Source organism: Desmodus rotundus, chromosome 3 (genome assembly GCF_022682495.2).
Source record: "Desmodus rotundus isolate HL8 chromosome 3, HLdesRot8A.1, whole genome shotgun sequence".
In the NCBI taxonomy this organism is placed as follows: Eukaryota; Metazoa; Chordata; class Mammalia; order Chiroptera; family Phyllostomidae; genus Desmodus; species Desmodus rotundus.
In genome coordinates this window covers 136,142,275-136,162,711 of record NC_071389.1, presented here as the reverse complement: position 1 = coordinate 136,162,711, position 20,437 = coordinate 136,142,275, and the positions used below count along the sequence as shown (strand labels likewise).

Here is a 20,437-nt window from a genome sequence, read left to right as displayed (position 1 = left end):
GAACACATCTCATTCCTCAGTGAAAACCAAAGTGAATGGAAAACTGCTGAAAAATGATCTTGAAAGAAAATAGTTAGATTTCAGCCAGGCAATTTCAAAGTAAACCCTGGAATAAATAACCTATTAGCTGTCATGCATATTAATGATGCTCAAGCCATACTCGAGAGCTAGAAGCCGGGTTTAATGACGCAGTTGCAGAGACTAAGAGAGCAGAGCTAAGGTCTCACTAGAAGGGTAAAAAGTCCAGTGAAAGGGACAGTGGTGGTCAGCAAGTCCTCTTAGCTGTCCAGATGAGAAACGGAGGTATTGTTAGCTGATTTCCTCCAAGTTGTTCCCGTTAAGTCCCCTGGAGAAGCCCTAGAATCAAATGAGATGAGATGTACCCGAGGAGAAAAATCCATAGAGAGGACAAATGGAAATCCACGAAAATCGCTTTATACAGACCAGTGAGACAAGCCATATTATTCTTTTACTCTAGGTGAGATTTATATTATTAATGACTCTGTTTACATAGTGCCTGCTTTTCCTTGCTTAGTGAATTTAAGCACTGATAAAAAAAGAGAGTCATGCCTAGTGAAAGCAGATGCTTAATAACTTTCTGTGATGTGCTGTCAACATATCTATCTAAGGAAGAAAACAGCCTCTGCTAGGACTAATGGGCACTGCCAAACTCTGTCTTGTCCCAGCTGCTTTTGAACTTCTAGGTCCGATTTCAGAGGGGCCAGGCTATTGCCTGTAGCTACCACCTCCCCTTGCTATATTTCTGTGTGATATTTATTTTGACATTTTAATAATGCTCATTTGAGAATGCAGTATCTTTGCTGTTTTATGGGGGCAATGATTTCTACGCCCTGAGAACCATTTAAATGAAACTCTTTTGTATCTGAAGAAATGGATGCTGCTGCTTGGTAAATGTATTTCAAATGAACTGTTATACATGTAAATAATTTGCCCTCTGGTGGGTAATGAATAAGGCCATGGGTTTGGGTAGCTGCATTCTTTTCATAGTCATCGTAGCAGCCCAGGGTCTGTGTGTGACAGATATGCAAAAGTATTCCCAATAAGAGCTGCCTACAGTGTGCTATAATTCTGACACCAGCCATGTCCCCCTGCAGTGCTGGCTTAAGTGGATTTAATAGATTAGTGTCTTCTTTAAAGGTTGTAAACATAAGTGCCTTCCGGGACCGGATGGGTAGCCAACATGTGTGAAACAGCCTACTGTAAGATAATACGGAGCATTGGAGCCTGTGGAGAACTGGAGAATACATATTACACCTAAAGGCCTTCCAATTCAAAAATTAAAACAAAACAAAAATCTCTTTGGCTACAAGCGATGTCTGCGAGCTGAAACAGAACTCTAGGCTCTCAGAGGCCAGCTCTTACATCAACAGTTAGATTATACACTAGACTATACCACCCTCCCATCCCAGATTCGCCTTCACGTCATACTGAGTGATCTCAGTGACTGTTTGCTTGGACAACTGGCTATTCTTTCCTAAGAAAAGACAGCTATTACAGTGTGCACTAGAAATAAGTATCTGAGAGGTGACTAATTTTAAATTGTAATTTTAAACAGTTACAAGCATGATTGTAATAGATATGTGCTAGGCACATGTCAAAGATTTATTTAACTCATTAATGAGAGAAAAGCAGGATGGAAAATCCAGTTTGAAGAAGAATTTGAGGGACTGAGACTATCTAGTCACTGAGAGAAAGAAGCCTGGAATAAGGCGCAGAATGGCGTCTGTTTTAGAGGGCAAGAATCTGTAATCTGCAAGTTATCTTTTCGACCAGGCAGACATCATTTACATGTCTAGGAAATAAAAATAACGTGCAACTTAATCTTCACAAAGTAATATCTAACTCACAACACGTGGGCCCTAATCATCCGTAAATAGGAAGTCTGACGAAGGTTATATAGCTCCTAGATCAGTGCTTCTCTTTTCTTTTTCATTTTTTGGAGGGATTTGCTCTTTATTTTGAGAAGACATTTGCCAATTTTCAGTATCAAAATAGTGGCACTATTGGTTTTTCTTTCCTCAACCGGCCCCCAAAGAGACCACACCAAAGGAGAGTACCCTTTAAGCCAGTAAGCTGCAGGCCGCCAGCCTAACAGACCCCACAGAAACCTCACCAGTAGGGGGTGTGGGGTAAGGAAATAAAGGTCAGCACGCCGCCAGCCCAGGCTGTGGAGAGCTTTCACAGCCAGATGGGGTGGCCAGTGCACCCCAAACCCAAAGAAGCAAAGTTTCAAAATAATATCAAATCTAAAGACAGTTGTGTACATAAACTATTCAAGGTTTCTCCAGCACTAACTGATACAAAGCACGATGAGATGGCACCTGTAGACACAGCAGCTTCAGACCCAGAAAAGGGTAATGAGATGATTCCATATGGTTAAGTCAGTGACTAAAACATAATTTTCTTTTTTTCAAGGAGGCAAATAACTGGTCTCTTCAACATAAGAGGCACGTGATCCATTTTGTGAACCATTGAGAAGGGGGTAGAGATGGGACAAGGATTTGGTCTCAGAGAGGTATTACCATCCTTTAAACTGGCAGGCTGGCCTCAGGCAGAGTCAGGAATGCACAGAGGAACGACCTGAGCTGGCAGAGTCCCGTCGCCGAGAGATGGGTGAGCAGATCATCCATCAGAGGGAGGAGCAGCGGCAGGGCAGGAGTGGGGTGCTCTACGTCTCATTCAGGTCAAGCAGAGTCTGGTCCAGCATCCTTTGTGTAGAGAGGTGTTCCTCTTTGGTGCATTTCAGTTTATCTTCCAAGTCATCAATTGTCCTTTCCAGCTTGGCTACTGATCTCTCAGCAAACTCAGCAAACTCAGCTACCGATCTCGGCCTCCTTGAGTTTATCAGGAAGAACCTTTATCTCTTCCTCATATTTGTCTTCTTTTTGAGAGTACTTTTCTTCGGCAGCACTCAGACACTTCAGGGTCGGGTCCATCAGTCTGATCTGCTCATCCATCTCTCCTCGACGGGACTCTGACAGCTCAGTTCATTCCCCTGTGCATTCCAAATCTCCCTCAATAATCACCAACTTACGAGCCACCTCTTCATACTTCCTATCTGTCCCTTCTGCAACGTCTTAGCTTCTTTGAGTTCGATTTCCTGGAGTTCCATCTTTTCTTCATTTTTTTAAAGCTCGGTTTTCAGTAACCTTCATACCTCTCTCGCTTTCATCAGCAGCTTTCTCAGCTTCCTTCAGCTTTTGCAGGGCAGTGGCCAGTGCTCCTGAGTACAGTCAAGCTCCTCTTCAACCAGCTGGATCCTATGATTCAAGGAGGCCACCTCGGCCTCAGCCTGTTCCCAGGCCGCCTTTCTCCTTCCACTTCCCACTGGAGGCGCTCAGCCCGCTCCTCTGCATCTTTGGCCTGTTGCTACAGTACTTGGATCTTGCATGTCACCACCTCGATGGTGGTGATCCCGGCCACGGTGTCCCCCCAGCTCCTGCTCCTGCTCCACTTCCTGCCTCCTCCAGTTGGCACTGCAGCCGCTCCTCCCTAGAGATCAGTGCTTTTCAAACTGTAATATACAATAACCTAGACATCTGGTGACAATGCAGATTCTGGTCATGTAGGTCTGGAATGGGGCCGGAGATGTTTTGGCATTTCTGACAAGATCCCAGGTAATGCTGATGCTGCTGGTTCAAGAGAGGCAGGTGGCCTGTAAGACAGGTGGGCCTGTTAGACAATGCTCGAGAGGGTCTTTGAAAAGGCACATGGTAATCTTTTAGACGTATTTTCATACTTGATACTTTTCCTAAAAACTGGATCCGTATCGCGTGGTGAGAGATGAGTTTGTTTAGGTGAGTGCCAGCCATGTCACTGGTTTTGTTTTGCGTGTCCGCCTCACACTCTCCTGCCACCTGCTATTTTGCCATATGTTCTATATTATTGAATTTTACAGGAATGCATGAACAGAAACTTGCTGATAAGGTACAATTAGGAACTAGTTGTAGAAAAATATTGATTTCTCTTCTCCCAAGTGTTAGGAAGTGTAAAGGGGACCCTTTCACTAGGTGGTAAATCCCACCCTATTGATGCAGAGGGCTTCAATTCCGTGTGTTCATTTTTCACATCGTAAAGGCATTTGAGCAGGCAAAACTGTGCATCACTTCTAGGAGAAAGCAATCAGTATGAATACATCACAGATGTTTCCCAAGCAGAATAAATCGGCTTCTGGCCCAGAATACTGAGTTTCAGGTCACCCATTGAGTTCTGTTGGTCGTGACACGTGTTTCCCTTCACTTTCTGATGGAAGGGATTCTGTCACTGGGTCTTCTTCCTGAGGCTGGCGAGAGAAGTATCTTGGCCAAGGGTAATGAAGGAATAAGTGAACTTCTCAGAATGTGCTACCAGAACCTTAGTCACATGAGGTGATATGATGGGTTCTGCATAACGAGGGATCCACGGGCAAATACATGTGGGGAACTCTGGGTTAAATACAGTGAGCGGTGTTGTTTTCCAAGTGTAGGACTTCTCAGAGCCTTTGATAAAGTAAGGTGCAGAGTAAATCTCCACAAGTGATAAAAAATTATTTTTCCAAATTGACCATGCTTTCTCCATTTTAGGATGCCATTGGTTGTAAAATACCCCCTTAATTTTTTTAAAGGGGGAATTAGCAAAATTTTCTTGCATTTTTGTAAGATGAAGTTCCATTTTGTTAATGTTAAAAACTGAAAAAAAAGTGAACTTGAGAATGAAGAAACTATATCATATGGTCACAGAAGTCTATTTCTATGGAATGTGTATTCGCACCCCAGACTATTGATATTCCAAAGAGCACAGTTTAGGAGATACAAGTCTAGAATATTTTTTTGAAAGGGATGAATTCATTGTGAGGAGAGACCTAATCACCAGCTAATTTTTTTTGCAGGAATGAAATGTCATAAAACTAATAACAGTATTCTGTTTATACTTTATCAAAACAAATAATTCATTTGTTCCAAGTTAAAGAGTTTGCATTGATTGGGGCTTTTGATGGCCATGAATCAAGTGTGTTTGAATTTTCAGGTGTAACCAGTACTTTCTCAGGCTGAGAGTGGTAATAAAATGTACATTCAGTCTTAATACTCTACTTGGATTCATGTTAGAAGTATAATTGAAAGGTAAGCTAGTTTATGAATCGGCAATTAATGCTTTTCTGTCTGCGGAGGACGTGAGCTTGTTTCCAGGTCTCTCATATCTTCGCCCAGCTGGCTGGAGTTGGGAATTTTTGGATGCTTTTAAAAGAAAACTCTAGTTCTCTCTGAAGATGGATGACATTAAAAGCACCTTTTAGTGTCTCTACAGAAAGCTCGAATTAATAAACCTCAGGCTAATTTAGTCTCTGCAGCACCTTTGAAGTACAACTGTTCGGATCGTCTGATACAAAGCTGACAGAAGGCTGAACTGAAAGGAATGCACTTTCCTATATTTTTAATTGAGATATTTGGGTAGATGATGAGTTTGGGTATTTTTTCTGAGAGCAATTTAACTAAAAATCAATAATATCTATTCCAACTCATTATTTTCACTCTTAGGTCTTCCATGAATATAGAGAAGTAGTAACTCCTGGCAAAGAACACTGTATTTCTTGAGCCCCATAGAGCTCGTTCCGTCCTTTTTCATTGTTTTCACCATTACCTTCCCTTGGTGCTTCAAGGCCAGGCCTACTTCTGACCAGGGCTCTTTTCTGAGCATTTTGATATAGAAGCTAAGGCAGTTTTGCTCTGTGTGTGTGTTTCATGTATGATATTCATCGCTGCCATTATGAGGTGTTTGTCACCTATTCACATCATGATGTGAACAGAACACCACCATTATCTAGAAATGAAAAGTGAGCTCTCGCTCTGGCCATGTAGCTAATTTGGTTAGAGCATCATCCCCATATGTCAACATTGTGGGTTCTATCCCCAGTCAGGGCACATACAAGAATCAACCAATGACTGCATAAATAAGTGAAACAACAAATTGATGTTTCTCTCTCTCATTTCTTCTCTCTGTCTAAAATCAATCAATAATTATTTTAAAAGAGAGTTCTAGATTGCCCACTATGTTTAGAAACAAAACCATTTGCAATCTGGAATAGTTGTATATTTTGCAACTCAGATCTTTCTTCATCATTTATAACTATGTCCTAGGGGCTTCTGAGAGCCATTACATAGCTGCAGATGAAGAAAACCCCAAACCTACTTCAGATATTTGGAAACTCACAAACATAGAGCTGCTTTGGTAACTGTTCATTCTCTTTGTGTGCTGAGTGAACTCTGTACCCACTTAATTTTGTCCATGTGGATGCCACAAGTCAGCAGTTGGGGGGTCTCTCAGCACCTGATGTGGCTGCTCTTCAGGATCTTGGGTGGGCAGTACGTGTGACGCAGTGTGATGTGGACAGGGTTTGAACCTGAAGCCGGCCCAATAGGGCCAGAGTGCCAGCTTTTTTACCCCCAGTGTTATTGAGATACAATGGACACGTAACAATGCACAAGTTCAAGGTGTACAACTTGATATAATACACTCATATATGGCAAAATGATTGGTTAGCTAACACCTGCATCACACCACACAATTACCATTTCTTTTTGTGCATGTGTGTGCTGAGACATTTAAGATCTACTGTCTTAGCAACTTTTACGTGTATAATATAATATTATTAATTATAATTGCCATGCTATGGATTAGATCCCCAGAACGTATTCATCTTATAACTGGAGGGTTGTGCACTTTGACCAATTCTTTGTCCCCACCCCCAACCCCCACCCTCTAGTCCTTGGTAACCACTGTTCTAGTCTTCACTTTTATGAGTTCGGCACTTTAGATTCTACGTACCAGTAATATCATACAGTACTGTGTTTCTCTGTCTGACTTATTTCACGTAGCGTAATGCCTCCAGGTCCATTCGTGCTACCACAGTTGGCAGAATTTCCTTCTTTCTCATGACTGAATAATGTCTGAATAATGTTCCAATGGGGGGAAAAGTGTATATATGTACATATATATATATACATTTACATGTATATATATGTCTCTATTCATTGATGGATGCTCAGCTTGTTTCCATATCTTGGCAATTTGAATAAAGCTCCAATAAACATAGGAGTGCAGTTATCTCTTTGAGATACCATTTTCATTTTCTCTGGATATACTCAGAAGTGAAATTCCTGGGTCATATGGTAGATCTATTTTCTTTTCTTTTTTTTTTTTTTGAGAAATCTCCATTTTGTTTTCCATAGGGGCCGTATGAATTTATATTCTTACCAACAGTGCAAAAGGGTTCCCTTTTCTCCATTTCCTGGTCAATATTTGTTATCTTTTGTCTTTTTGATGATAAAAGTTCCAGCCTTGTTACTTCCTAGCCTTGTACTCAGGGACAAATTAAATGATCTCTTTGCGCCTCAAGTGTCTTCTTAAAATGGTGATGTTTTCCTACCCAGTGCTGACTGAGGAGCATGGGGGGTGGGCTGCCTCAGTGATGTCTGCCTTTATCTACGTCACACCCGGGTACCATAGTGTTTGACCTGGCTGTTACCCAAGAAAGCCGAATTGCCCCAAAAGAGCTGTATTATAATTTAAAGAATTTTAAAGTCATTTCAAGACCTGGAGTTCTCTAGGTCTTCATCCAAAGCTAAGTTCTTCCTGTGATTCGAAAGCCCTGACACTGAGACCTTCTTACTTTTTCTTCTCAAAGTGAGCCGCAATGCACTCATCAAGCACAGGGGACCTTTGTAGTCATTTTAATTTCCATAAAGATGTGCAAAGAAGTTTTCTGGTTTAACTCTAATGGGGAAGGCTCTTCAAATCTTCGACTTGTATTAACAGAAATATCTGTGGTGTAATTCCATTTCTGTGGTGAAATTCCAAAAGCAGACAGAAGATGGTTGGGAGTTTTATATTTTATGAGGTAGAATAGCAGAGATAATATTATATCAAACTATAGGAATTTAATTACCCCATTCCACAAATGCCATTTTCACATAAAGAAGTCAAAAGGATTTCCAAAGCTATTCTTCTGAACGGCGATATAAAGACCCAGAATGCATTTAACAGATGTAAAAGGTAGGGCTGTACGTACATTAGGAGCCACAATGAACAGCAGCACAAAAAGAAACGCGGCAGGAGATTGAACGCAGAGTGATTAAAAATCTCTTTGCTCCCTTCTTCTAAATATTGTAAGTTGCTTGTAGTTTTATATGCTTGTCACAGTAACGATGGGCATTTCTAGGATATTTCTGATGGGTGGATTTCATACTGGGGAAAGGTTTCCCAGAAAATGAAATCCTGTCACTTGAGGATTTAAATCCAAAGTAGGTGCGAGTGAGAAGGCTGGGAGGGTTGGGAGGAGTAAATCACCCCAGGGGCATCATCATTCCTTCCAAGTCTGTCTTTATAGGGTCCATAAAAAAATCACTTTCTGAGCACTGGAGGGGGGTCTGACGTAGGGGGACTTGGGGGGCTCCTTTACTGAAAAGTCTTTACAAAAACCTTTGTGTCTCTTCCTTATTCCAAAAGTGACACATATTCATTGTAGAAAAATTAAAAAAAAATGGATACAGTAAGGAAAAGAATATAAAGATCATTTGCAACATCATGGCGGTGATAATACTATTAACATTTGGTATATAGCCTTCTAATTTTCCTGAACAGTCATTTTGCCGAGTCAAGTAAGAACTAAGTAAAAGGGAGCCCTGGCTTTGGGGAAAGGAGCAACCAGGTGTTCATCCATTTATCAAAGACTTAGGCCGTCAGGAGAGGCCTTGTCTTGCACATCAATAGGAGAAAGAATAAACTGGAAGTACTCTAGAAATAGGGGATTTATGATTTTTCGCTCATATAAATTGTGAAGTGTTTTAGTGAACGTCTTATGCAGCTAACGAGTTTTGTTTTCTTTTTCTTTTGAGAAGTTAGCCAACAAAACTTTTAAATTAAAAATTAAAACTTTTTAAAATTAAAAGTTGGTTTCCATACATATTTTAATTGACGGCCTTTACGTATTGCATTAGTCTTGCCCCCATTAGTGAGTGCTATGTTTATCCAATCAATGTTCACCCTCCTGCTCTCTTTTTGAGTAAGATCATAAACATCTTTCCTCATAACGCTTGACCTCAGATAACCATACTTGCAGCGAGTAAAGGGAAAGCTGGAATAAGATAGAGTGACCCTACCGTATAGGACACTGTTGGTTTTCCGTGAGCACATGCATCTTAGGGGCCTGCTTGTGAGGCAGTAGTGTGGTGGGTGATTCAGAGTGCAGGCTTTATGGTCAAATGACCTGGGTTTGCATCTAGGCTCCATCACTTACTGGCTGGGTAACCTTGGATAAGTTAGTTAACTTCTCTGTGTCCTCGTTTTTCATCTTCAAAGCAAGAGCAACTCTCAAGTCTTGCAGACCTGTTGAGGATCAATGAGAGGATGCATTGTAAAGCTGCTTAGCACAGGGCTAAGTGTCCGATAAATGCTGGCGAGTGTATTTGACATGACTGTACTCTTAGATACCTAGGTGGCCACATTGTAAGACTCAAGTACAGGAAAGGCCCCTGTAGAGAATTTCTGTCTTCCGTGTGACCTTGGGTAATTCTCTAACTTTCAGCAACTCAGGTTTTCTCTTCTGAAATGCAGGCTATTCAGTTTATATTACAAAGGGGTTTTAGATGGAGACAGCATACTACCTTGTAATATGAAGTGTTTTAACCATAAATAATAGAGGGAAGGCCTCCTCGAAAAGATGTCAAGCTTCTCCCTGGAGGTGGAGGAGGCCTCCCCTGAGTTAATTAGCACACCTCCCTTCAGTGAACATAGAGAAAGGCAAGTGACAGAAAACAGCTTGGGGAAACAAATGAATAAATATTGTTTGTGCCGGTGAGAGCACATGAAATATGAAACCCTGACTAAACTCTTCAAGCAGATTAGGAGTGATGCTGTTCATCGATACATGCAATCCTCCCGTAATAACTAAAGAAAGCAAGAAATTTGGGGTTCCAAATCTTGGCTGCTCCTCCTTATGAATTCAAGTTTCTGAGAATTCAAGCCAGGTGTTTGCCGTTTGGCTGTAAGATGGCTGCATTAACATAACAGCATGCAAAGAAGCTGTTGGAAGACTCCCAAAAGATGTTGCTTGCTCTAGTTTCCATGCATTTTTGGATGTGTCTCCATGTTGGTAACAGGAGTCCTACGTTGGTGTCTAATTAGCAAGGTTTGAAAGTTCTCTGTAATGAAACAAGGGGAGATATCTTTAAATGGCATATTTTAGACACATTTAAATGTTTAGCTTCCACAAAAACTTTTTTTTTTGGATGTTCACCTCAAATATAATTGAGAAGGCTTAGTTCTCCCCAGGTGAAAGTCAAGGCTATAATCGGCAAGAAAAGGAGCATTGGATTCTGCTTCTTTGCCACGGTGATCCAGCAAACACATAACCTTGCTGGATTCCTACTAAATGTCGTTTCCACAAGTCTGATAGAATCTATTATGGCCCATTCATTCACTGATTCAGTAATATTTACTGAGCCTCTGCTATGTGCCAGGCATTGGTAATTACACTGTGAAGCAGGTAGACCTGCTTCTTGGGGACTTAGGGTGTGGTGAAGGATACTGGTAAGTAAATGGGGATTTAAATATAACTTGATAAGTGCAAAGACAGGGGGAGGACACTTAAGTCAGGTCCGGGGACGAATGATCAAAGGTGGTTTCCTGAAGGAAGACTTTCTCAGCAGTAGAGTTGGTAATTTTTAATTTGCTGATATATATGCTTGCTGATAGAGCAGATGTTAATACTTTGGGGAAATTTTGCATCTCAGTGAATTGTCTGCATATCAGAAAGCTCCCTAGATTGGGTTGCAGGAGCTGTTGAGCTGTAAATAAGCCCATAACCTTCCACCCGGAAGGAATTTCTCTATGGAATCTGAGCCCCGAGATGGGTTGAGTCAGCCATGAAGGTAACTATGGCCGTAATCACCTCAGAGCAGGGAACCTTCTCCTAAGTCATAGCTCTTATACTGAATTAGCATTTGAGTCTCACTATGGCACTTCAAGATCGGCAGGACTCAGGTCATTGTCCCCTAACACAGTCCCTGGTACCCATAGGGTGCTGTACACACAGCTGGTGCTCAATCAAAATTTGGCAAGGAAGGGAATCCTCATTTTATAAATGAATCAAGGGAGGCTTGGATAAGTGCAAAGACTTGCCCAAGGCCCTACAGTAAAATAATAACAGAGACGGAGCTGTTGGATTTTCTAAGCCCTGATCCGCTGCACCAAACCACTTCTTAGGAGTTGATGTCAGGGCAAGGTGTGACCAAGTGAGGCGGCAAAGGCCTGCGCTTGGGGTCTGGGAGGCTGGTTATTATTCCAGAAGCGGGATTCAGATTCTATAAGTCACGCTGCCCTCTGCAAGTCAGCGCCCTCTGTTCTGGCTAATGTCTCTGGCGGGCAAGAAAATGATAGATTTAGCCTACACCTTGCTTAAATTTAAAAAAGGGGCTGCATTTACATATCAGAGGCTATCCCATAAACATCCAAATTCTTAGCTTCTCTGAAGAAGATCAGCCTCTCCGGTGTCAGAGTGCCTTTACCCAAGGGGACAACTGGCCAGAGCTGAGCTGTTGTCCTAACTCAGTGAGGCACCTGATCCTGAATTGGGAGTGAAATTTCATCTTCAGTCACCTGCCTGTCTCCCCTTTACTGAGTAGGGGACTCTACTGACTAGGGGAAGGGAGAGAGAACAGAAGGATTGGGTGTTAAGTAGCAGCAAACACACCAGTCCACTTGGACGCCAGAACCAGAGAGTAAATTTGGCAAAATCGCTTGTCATGAGATACCAGAAATATTTCGTGTCATACCATTTTTTGATATCTCATGAATTCTCACTAATCTTTACCAAATTTATTTTGTGCCCATCAAATAATGCATTTACATCAAAAGTTAAGTAGATTGCTGTAGTTTAAAGCAATGCTATGTAGTACTTAGTTTTGTGCTTCGTGATATGACTTTTTAACATAAACATGATGTATTTTATTTCCAGCCCAGTCTCATCTATCATAGTCTCAGCTCTCCTGAGCTGGGCTAATTGCAGCACTCTTTCCTCCCTGTAAGACTCAGAAGACTTGGCTTCCCTTTGTGACTGGCTTCAATGTGTGTTCCTCACTGGCCCCCGACAGAGCTGTGCTGTGTTACTTGGCTGATCCAGAGGCTACAAAGGGGTGAGAGCACCCACCCCAGTGCAAGCTATAGAGGGCTGGCTGCAGGCAAGCTAGGCAGACCCCGACCTATTCCGGCACATACCAAGTGCAACTGTCAAGCATGTGGCATAAATCCTAGGCTCTGCAATGTTCAGCCACTGAGGACGAGGGTGGACAGCGTGGTAGAGTACAAACAACATAGACTTTGGGGGTCAGGCACAACCAACTCCCATGTGGCTCTTGCAGCCCTAAACTTGCCCAAGTTCTTCAACCTAATTTTAGTTACCCCATCTGTAGGAGGAGGGATTTAGCACCGACACATTGTAAGAATTCCATAAATGTTAGTTATTCACTTTATTTTCTCTATTTTATACACGGGGAACCTAAGACTGGCTAAATAACTTTCCCCAGGTGAGGTAAAAGGCAGAGCCTGCCCTTGCACCCTGGTTCTTCCACTCCAAAGTCAGTGCGCGCGAAGCACCGTGTCCTGTTACCTCCATGGTGCCGGCCTCTTGAGGTCTGAGCGTGAGGTGAAGTGCTTAGCGCTGTGCTGGAGTGCAGGTTTCAGTGACTGGCTGTGATGATTGTCAGAGACAGGGGAGCTCAACAGAGCTGAAATGCTGTCTAGAGGTTCAATTAGCTATGGACCCTCACTGTGACAGGGACCCCAATTCACAGGTAACACTTTTCAGCCCCATTTACACATATAGATGGTAGTGTCAACTCTGAGTGTAAGAGATGATGATGGTAGTGGCGATGGTTAGTGACTAGAGAAGAAACATGACTTCATTAAAAAAAACCCTTAAAATAGAAGATGCCCCGGTGCAGTGGAGTGGCGAGAATGGCTCTCTCAGCTGAACATACCTTTCTTGTCAGTTTGCAGACATATGAGCATCCTCCAGGATTCCTGGTCTTGCCTGGAAAGAGATAGGGGAGGAAGTGCAAGCTCTGTAGCCCCAATGTCTAGGAGGGTGTTGCTTTCCGTAATGCAGAGATAAAAATGAAACGACCCTCTAAAAGCAGTGGTGACTACCCACAGCTTACATGGAAGTCAGTAAAAACCTCATCTTTCAAAGCAGCATTCAAGAGCTGACCTTTACAATCACCACATCTGGGGAGAATGTATGATTTGATGCAGAACATTTTAGGGCATGCCGAAAAATGAACGGCCAAGAATGTGCTCATCAGTTTCCTCCTCCTTCAAGGAGCTCAGAATTGCTTAGGTTATAAAAATCAGTTCTTGGGCACTTCCGAATCTATAGCATTTGCTTAAGTAGGTCTTCTGTGCAAAGGAGATTAAGCACATATATAAATGGGATGCTAATCTACGCACCTGGTATGATGGGCGTGTGTGTCCTCAGAGTGAAGTCTGGCCATTTCAAGATAGCTAGTTAAGTAATAAGTTCAGCAAAGGGTCATTTGGAAAAAGATGGAATTGCTTTAAAAGGGGAGCCACACTGTGCGAATCACTTTGTTGCAGAGATCTTGCATTGAGGCACATGTACTACCACATCTGGGGTCCAAGGAATAGTACTGATGAATATAAAACCAGCTTTTGATTGGTAAAACTCAAAATGCCTGCAGGTGCAGAAGGCATTAAAAAGAAGCCTATTTGTATTCCTAATACCATTTTTAAAGAGCCACAGAACTATGTGGAAAACAGAATTGGACAAATGGTCATCTCACAAATTCATGTCCAGGTGAAATAGCGTCTGTCTGATCTCATGTGTCATCGCCTGCTAGATGAAGGTCTGGGCAGTGGTGCCGAGAGAAACTCTTCGTAGCTGCGAATTCTGAGCAGCCTGGGCCATGAGGCACCTCAGGGCCTGGATCCATCACAGTCAGACTCCTCTGTACCCCGACCAGGCACAGTTAGCATTTTCCCTGGCTAGTCTCCAGTTGGCTCCAACTTTCAGAAACAGCAAACTGAAAAACTTTCCTCCTGACATTTTCTGATGAGGATCCAGATGTCGGAATCAGTGGGTTTTCAGAGCTCTGCTTGTAGTAATGAAGGAGGCCGGAAGCCACTTAACCATCAGGCGGCTGAGCTTCCGCAGGAGACACCTGCCAATCAACCTCCATCCTGGCGCCTGCTAGGAGGCTAGCTCCTCTCTCCCTCTGGCTTGGAGGGTATTGGCTGTTGTTGAGGTGGCCAAAGAGAGAGAGAGAGAGAGAGAGAGAGAGTGAATGAGAGAGCGATCGATCAACAAACACATCTATTTCTGAAGCCATAAGTGAAAACTGATTTGATGGGTACAGTAGCAAGATTTTCATCTTTTCAAAGCCTGTAATATTAGAAAATTTGCTGATGGTAGTAGTTACTGGTCCGGAAGATTGGCACTGACCCTGTTGGCTTGGCCCACTGGGAAACTCTTCTTGCTTAACCATCCCCTCTCTTCCTTCAGTATTTGCACAGTACCTGCTACATGTCAGGCAGGGTGCTGTAGACCAGGCATTAAACAAGAATAACAACAAATAAGTTACACCCTGTCCCTGGCCTCCGGGAGTTCAGGGTCTGGTAGAGGGTGAGACAAGAAGACTGGCAGTTTCAGGATGGCTCCATGTGTGCTAGACGGAGGGTGAGAAGAGGGCCACCTAACCTGGGGCACAGGCAGCAACTGGTGATGGGCAGTGACAGGAACATTCCAGACAGAAGCAAGGTGTGTGCAAAGCCCTAGATGGGAAGCTGAAGACTGCCATCAGTCTGCACCATGGCAAGCAGTTCCCTCAGGGGTGGGCAATAGGGAGGAGGAGGGCTGAGAGACGGGCCGGGGGGATGCAGGAGCTGGGTCACGGAGGGTCTTCTCTGCCTTAAGAAGAAGTTTGGACTTTTACTTTAGGGCAGTAGGGACAGGGAAGTTCTGTGATTGGGCTACCGTATGGTCATCGTGACATGCCATTGAGCCGTGAGGGTGGAGCGCCTTACAGGGGGTCTTCTCGGAGTCCTAGGGGTGGACCAACAGCTTGGGTGGCACTGATGGTAAGTGAATGCTGGCCACTCCTGTTAGTGCATGAGTGGGAGGAAGAGAATGAGGGATGTTTTTTCTTTTCAAATATAAAAATACCATAAAGCCTGATGTAAAAACTAGTAAATATTAAATGATAAGCCGGGTGGTCTCTTTTGAAATTGAAAATGCTCTGAGATAAGAGATAAGCTGAAGAAGGGGCAATAAAACTGAAATGGCCAGAGGGCACTTAAACAAAATGCATTTGTTCTGGAAAGCAACCTAAAAGATACAGGAAATGGTATTAAGAACCACACAGAGAAACTCTGACTAAAACAGTACAGCCGGAAATTGCCTATGTCGGTGTATTCTTCAATAAAAGTTGTTTTCTGCTGACACTTTTTTCTCCTGTGATGGTCCTCTTCTATTTGATGATCCATTTCCCACCAGGTTTGCCATAATGTTTCCTCGGAGCTTAAGTTTTTACATTTTAATTCATTTGACGGCTGTTCTTAACCCAAGACAATCTATGCTGTTTGCACAGCTCAGGTCATTGTTTTCTAGCTGACAAGACAAGTGACTCAAATCTCAACCCTCCGCTTTTCTCTACCTGTTCTTGTCTGTCTTGCTTTGAGAAGAGTCACTGGCCAAAGAGGCCGTCTCTACCTGTTCAAGTGGAGCCTGTCACCTGGCACATCTCATAGTTTGACTTAACTCTATCTCCTCATGATGTCCGTTTTGGGATCTCTTAAGTCACCCCTCCCCCAGCCCCCTGATGTTATTATTTCCCTCTTGCTGAAGCCCTCCCAAGATTCCATTTACCTTTCAAAGTCCAACACAAGCTTCATACTCTTCGTGTTCTGAGATCAATAAGCCTGCTGTAATTTCAAGACAAAGAAGTTTGTGGTGAGGTAAAAACAGCAGAGTTTAATTATTGTTTTTATATTAGTCTGGTCTTCCCATCCATATGGCACACCTTTCTTGAGTGTAGAACCATATCTTTTGGTACTTTTGTAATCTCAACTGGAGCTTAGCGTGGAATTTAATAAATAGAAATGAAAAGATTTTGATGATGCTGTGACCTGGCAAGCGCTGCGGTGATTTTCATTGAGAGGCTCGTGGTGAAATGAGTCTAGACCTCCGGGCTGGCCGCAATAGCATTCAGACGGCGGTGCTTGGAATCTGTGCAGCCACTGGCCCCCATATCTATGAACACAGGAGGAATGACTTCCTTTTGCCAAGGGGAGGCTTTAAGAGTGGTGTGGGTGGTCTGTGGTTACAGGTCAGCTGCAGCCCTAGCACCGTGGATGACCAGTGTCTTTCAGTTGTAAGTGTCCAGCATTTCCTTTGCTCTTGTGTCACACAGGACTAGCTCAGGGCACAATAACGAAGCATGCAAATCTCCCCGTCTGCTCTCTGCTGGAGCCCAGTCCCAGAGAGCTTTCCCCGTCAGAGCCCTCGCTCCGCCAACAAAGCGTCGGGCTGTCATTGCCATCGCACCTAATGTGACCTGGCTCTGCGTGAGAGCCTTGGGAGCACCTGCAGTTTAAATCGTTAAAGAAATAACACAAATTGGTGTCTAGTGGGAAGTTTCCTGTCTTATGCTGTTTGAGTGATGGCTTAAGCAAGGCAGCTTCCATTTTCACTTGTGTTTCCCAATTTTTGTTGATTTGTATCACCTTAATATTTTTGTCCTACAGCTTCCTGCTTAGCTCTCTGGCCTCTTCCAACCTGTTATCATTTGTCATTTAGTCAGGATTAAGGGAATTTTGGCCAAAGGTAGAAGATACTTGCTGCTTGTAAACTGCATTGTGATGTAGCTAAAATTCACACTCTGGTGTCTCGAGCTGACTGATGGAAGGGTGAGCGGGAAGGGGACTTTGAATGGTCTCCATCTTGCAAACAATGGTTTCAGTGTGTTCTCTGACGTTACTGGTTGTTCGAGCGTGGACCCCCTTTTGTGTGCTTTTATCTGCACTTACCAGGGGTACAGACGTCTGATGTTAGAACATCTTTGAGTGTCATCCTTCCCTTATGGGATCCACCCTTTTGTTATGATGGGGGCGGGGCAAACAGATCAGATACTTGTTAGACTTTCCTGGGGCAGGGTTCTCCCCGCTTTACAGGTCTTCAGACTTTATTTGCTACGTCATGACAGGGTGGTGGTGAGGCGGGCGTGGGGCACAGAGCCCAAGAGTGGGCTGGGCTCATGTGAGTGGCTGGGGGCACATGGGGGCCGAGGCGATAGCTATTTATCCCCAATCACGGATGTGTTTCAGTATTTCAGCAACAGGAAGTGCTGCGCCTGGGTGAAGGCTGATGGTGGCCTGTATCCATGCACGCACCAGTTGGTGAGGAAAGAAAGCTGGGTTTGAAATTAGGAAACTGGAGCTTGACTCCTAGCTCTGCCAGCCAGAGTTACGGATTTTGAGCAAATTGCTTGACCATTGAGCCTCAGTTTTCCCATCTATAAAATGGAAATAATAATTACTGCTCTATGTCAAGTTAGTAGTAAGACTACATATATGAGAACACTTTATTAAACTGGGAAGTCTTCTGGCTAAGTGTATTATCTTAATGTTTTAGCATTGTTGTCGAGTTCTGTGGTTTGGTGATAACTTCAAGTATGGAAGTGTTTAGAGTTATTTACCCACATATTATATTTCTGTGCTTTTTGAGTACTCTTTTTGTATATTTTTCTTGTTCCCCTCTTATGTTAGGGTATGGACTTGGAAGCCACATAAGTAAACTTTGTTTGAATTATGTGCACCTGAGGAATTCTTTTATATGGAAAGTAAATAAAATTAAGCACATCTCAGGGCTTTTTAAAACTCTCTTTTCTAGCTTCTTGCTTTCCAGATATATGGAGAATGGAATTCTAAATGTGGTATAATGGGCCAATGATTTTAAAATATATACTACCAGTATTAAAGATCAAATTTTTAGTGAAGGTGATAGAGAAAATTTATCACTCACTCAGGCGTTTATTTCTATTTTTTAAAGATTTTATTTATTTATTTATTTTTAGAGAGACGGGAAGGGAGGGAGACAGACAGGGAGCGAGAGAAACATCATTGGGTGAGAGAGACACGGATCGGTTGCTTCTCGCACATTCTCAACTGGGGGGCCTGGCCCACACCCCAGGCTTGTGCCTTGACTGGGCATCGAACCAGTGACCATTTGGTTTGCAGGCTGGCACTCCATCTACTGAGTCACACCAGCCAGGGCTCACGTAGGCATTTATGAAATGACATGGGTAGCCAGTCTCTTGGAGAAAGTGAAAGAAGTAGGACACCTGGGATTCCTCCTAGAAGTTTGTGTACCAGTTTAATACAGCTTACGAATATAGCATGACTCTTAGGAAGAGGTTATGTGATTTTTCATGGATTCAGGGAGTGGGGGAAGTGGGAGGCAAAAGGACCCGTTAAGAGGAAAATTTTCTTTCCATTAAGAGCTCTTTGAAAAAAAAATGTTCATCTCTTTAATTGGAATAGGTGCCTTAGCACGAGCTTCAGGCGCCCATCACCAAACATAAGAAAGATGTTGCACTGTGTGCTCCTGTAAATCACCACATGGGACCACTGTGTACTTTCTTGGAGTGTTCAGTTTCTGTGGACCGTGTTCGCTCAAGCTGTGCCTGCTGCTGGTTTGGCTAGGCCAGAACTGATGCACGGGTGGTGCAGTACCACTAGTGATCTGACGATGGCAGCATTGGGCGACCTATCTCACTTTCCTCCCTGCCGCATGGTGCGGAGCCTGTCCTTCCACAGCGGTGTTTGGATTTCGATTGTCACTCAGACTTTCTTCTGCTTAATGACTGCATGTATGCAAATGACTCTGCTCTTTTCTGTGGAAGAGGTCCAATCTGTCATTCTTGTTTTGGTTTTCAGTTAATGATTATATGTAATTATAATTCAAATAAAATATTTATAAATAATTACATATAATTAGTGGTATGCAAACCTTGGAATTCATGAACGTCAGCTTTGATGAAAGGTACCCTTCAATTTGGGAGGTGTTAGTCTTACTATTATTTGTTTCTATTTAAAAGACATTAGTGGCCAAGAATCTGCAATTGTCTTTCACTGGTGTTTTTATAAGATTCAGAGTTTTTCGTTTGTTTGTTTGTTTTTTAAATAATAAGTAGGATATTTATCTGGTAAATCGCTAGGGAATTATAGATCCCCAACATCTGGAGAATCCTCTAAGGAAAACAAATTATATTTTTCTTAAAAATTTCGGAAACAGTTACCATTGAATGCTGAAAGGTCAGCAAGGGGTCATCCAGGTCAGCTCTAAGCAGGCTCTGCAGTTACCCCCCAGACAGAGGACGCGGGTGGTTGCCCTCTCCTCCCCATTTCTGACTGCTACCAGGGCAGCATGCATTTTGAGGTCTCTACTGCTACTGAAAACATAAAAAGGAAAATTATTCTGAGCCAGTCCATAATTCAAATTTTGCCAACACCCGAGTTCAGGTATATTTTACCATTTCTCTTTATCTGTTAGCCATGTGTGGAGCTGCAAATGGAAAAACAGTCTCAGAGCAACAGGTCTTAATTCTCTGGGGAGAGTGGGTTGCAGACAGAGCTTCTTGGCACCTTCCGTGGTTGAGGACAATAGGAAACCAAAGCGAAAGGTAGATAAAGGGAATGAGCGGATGGAGCTGTGTGAGGTCAGAGTTTCAGGAAGGACTCCCAGAGTAGGTATGGGGTGGAGAATGTTGCTAGTGATGAGGAGCAGAGGGCAGTGACTCCTTCCTCTGCGGTTGCCCTGATTCTAGAAGCACGTGGACTAAAGACACACTGATAGACTTAGCTTTGAACCTTGAGTTAACTTGATGCAGACCTTTTAATTCCGCCTGAAATTGGATGGGATGCCAGATCTATGTGAAGACTGTGTATAGGGCACACCAAATTTTCTGAGGGCTCCCTCAGCCTGTTCGGATTTGGGTCACGATCATGCTGACGCATTATGTATGCACTGGTGTGGCATAAGGAAAATGCTCTTAGTAGGCTGACCCGAGTGCTGCTGTACACGGCTCCGTCTGTGCATTTTGCAGGCTTTAGAACATGATGGCATCCCCCCTCCATGTCTGTATGCAATGTTCAGGCTCCAAGGATTCAATTCATGTGCTATAAATGTGATGCAAATTAGGGAAATCAGCTGAAGACGCACAAAGAAGATGCTATGAGGTTCTAATTTTCCTGTGTGACTTTTCCTTCTCCATTTTTTGGTTGTAAGGGAAAATCATGCAACATTAATCTTTTACCTAGAAACTTTAAAATACTGAGCTCTAGATCTCTTCAATGTCACCATCTAGACTGG

At 43.1% G+C, this 20,437-nt stretch overlaps 1 protein-coding gene and 1 pseudogene across 1 annotated transcript in view; one reads left to right on the top strand and one right to left on the bottom strand.

Annotated features, from left to right (window-relative positions):
- The window catches only part of TPH2 (tryptophan hydroxylase 2), a 95,099-nt gene that overhangs the window by 61,509 nt on the left and 13,153 nt on the right, over positions 1-20,437 (top strand). The window lies entirely within an intron of this gene.
- Positions 2,673-3,233, bottom strand: LOC112319156 (tropomyosin alpha-3 chain pseudogene; annotated as a pseudogene).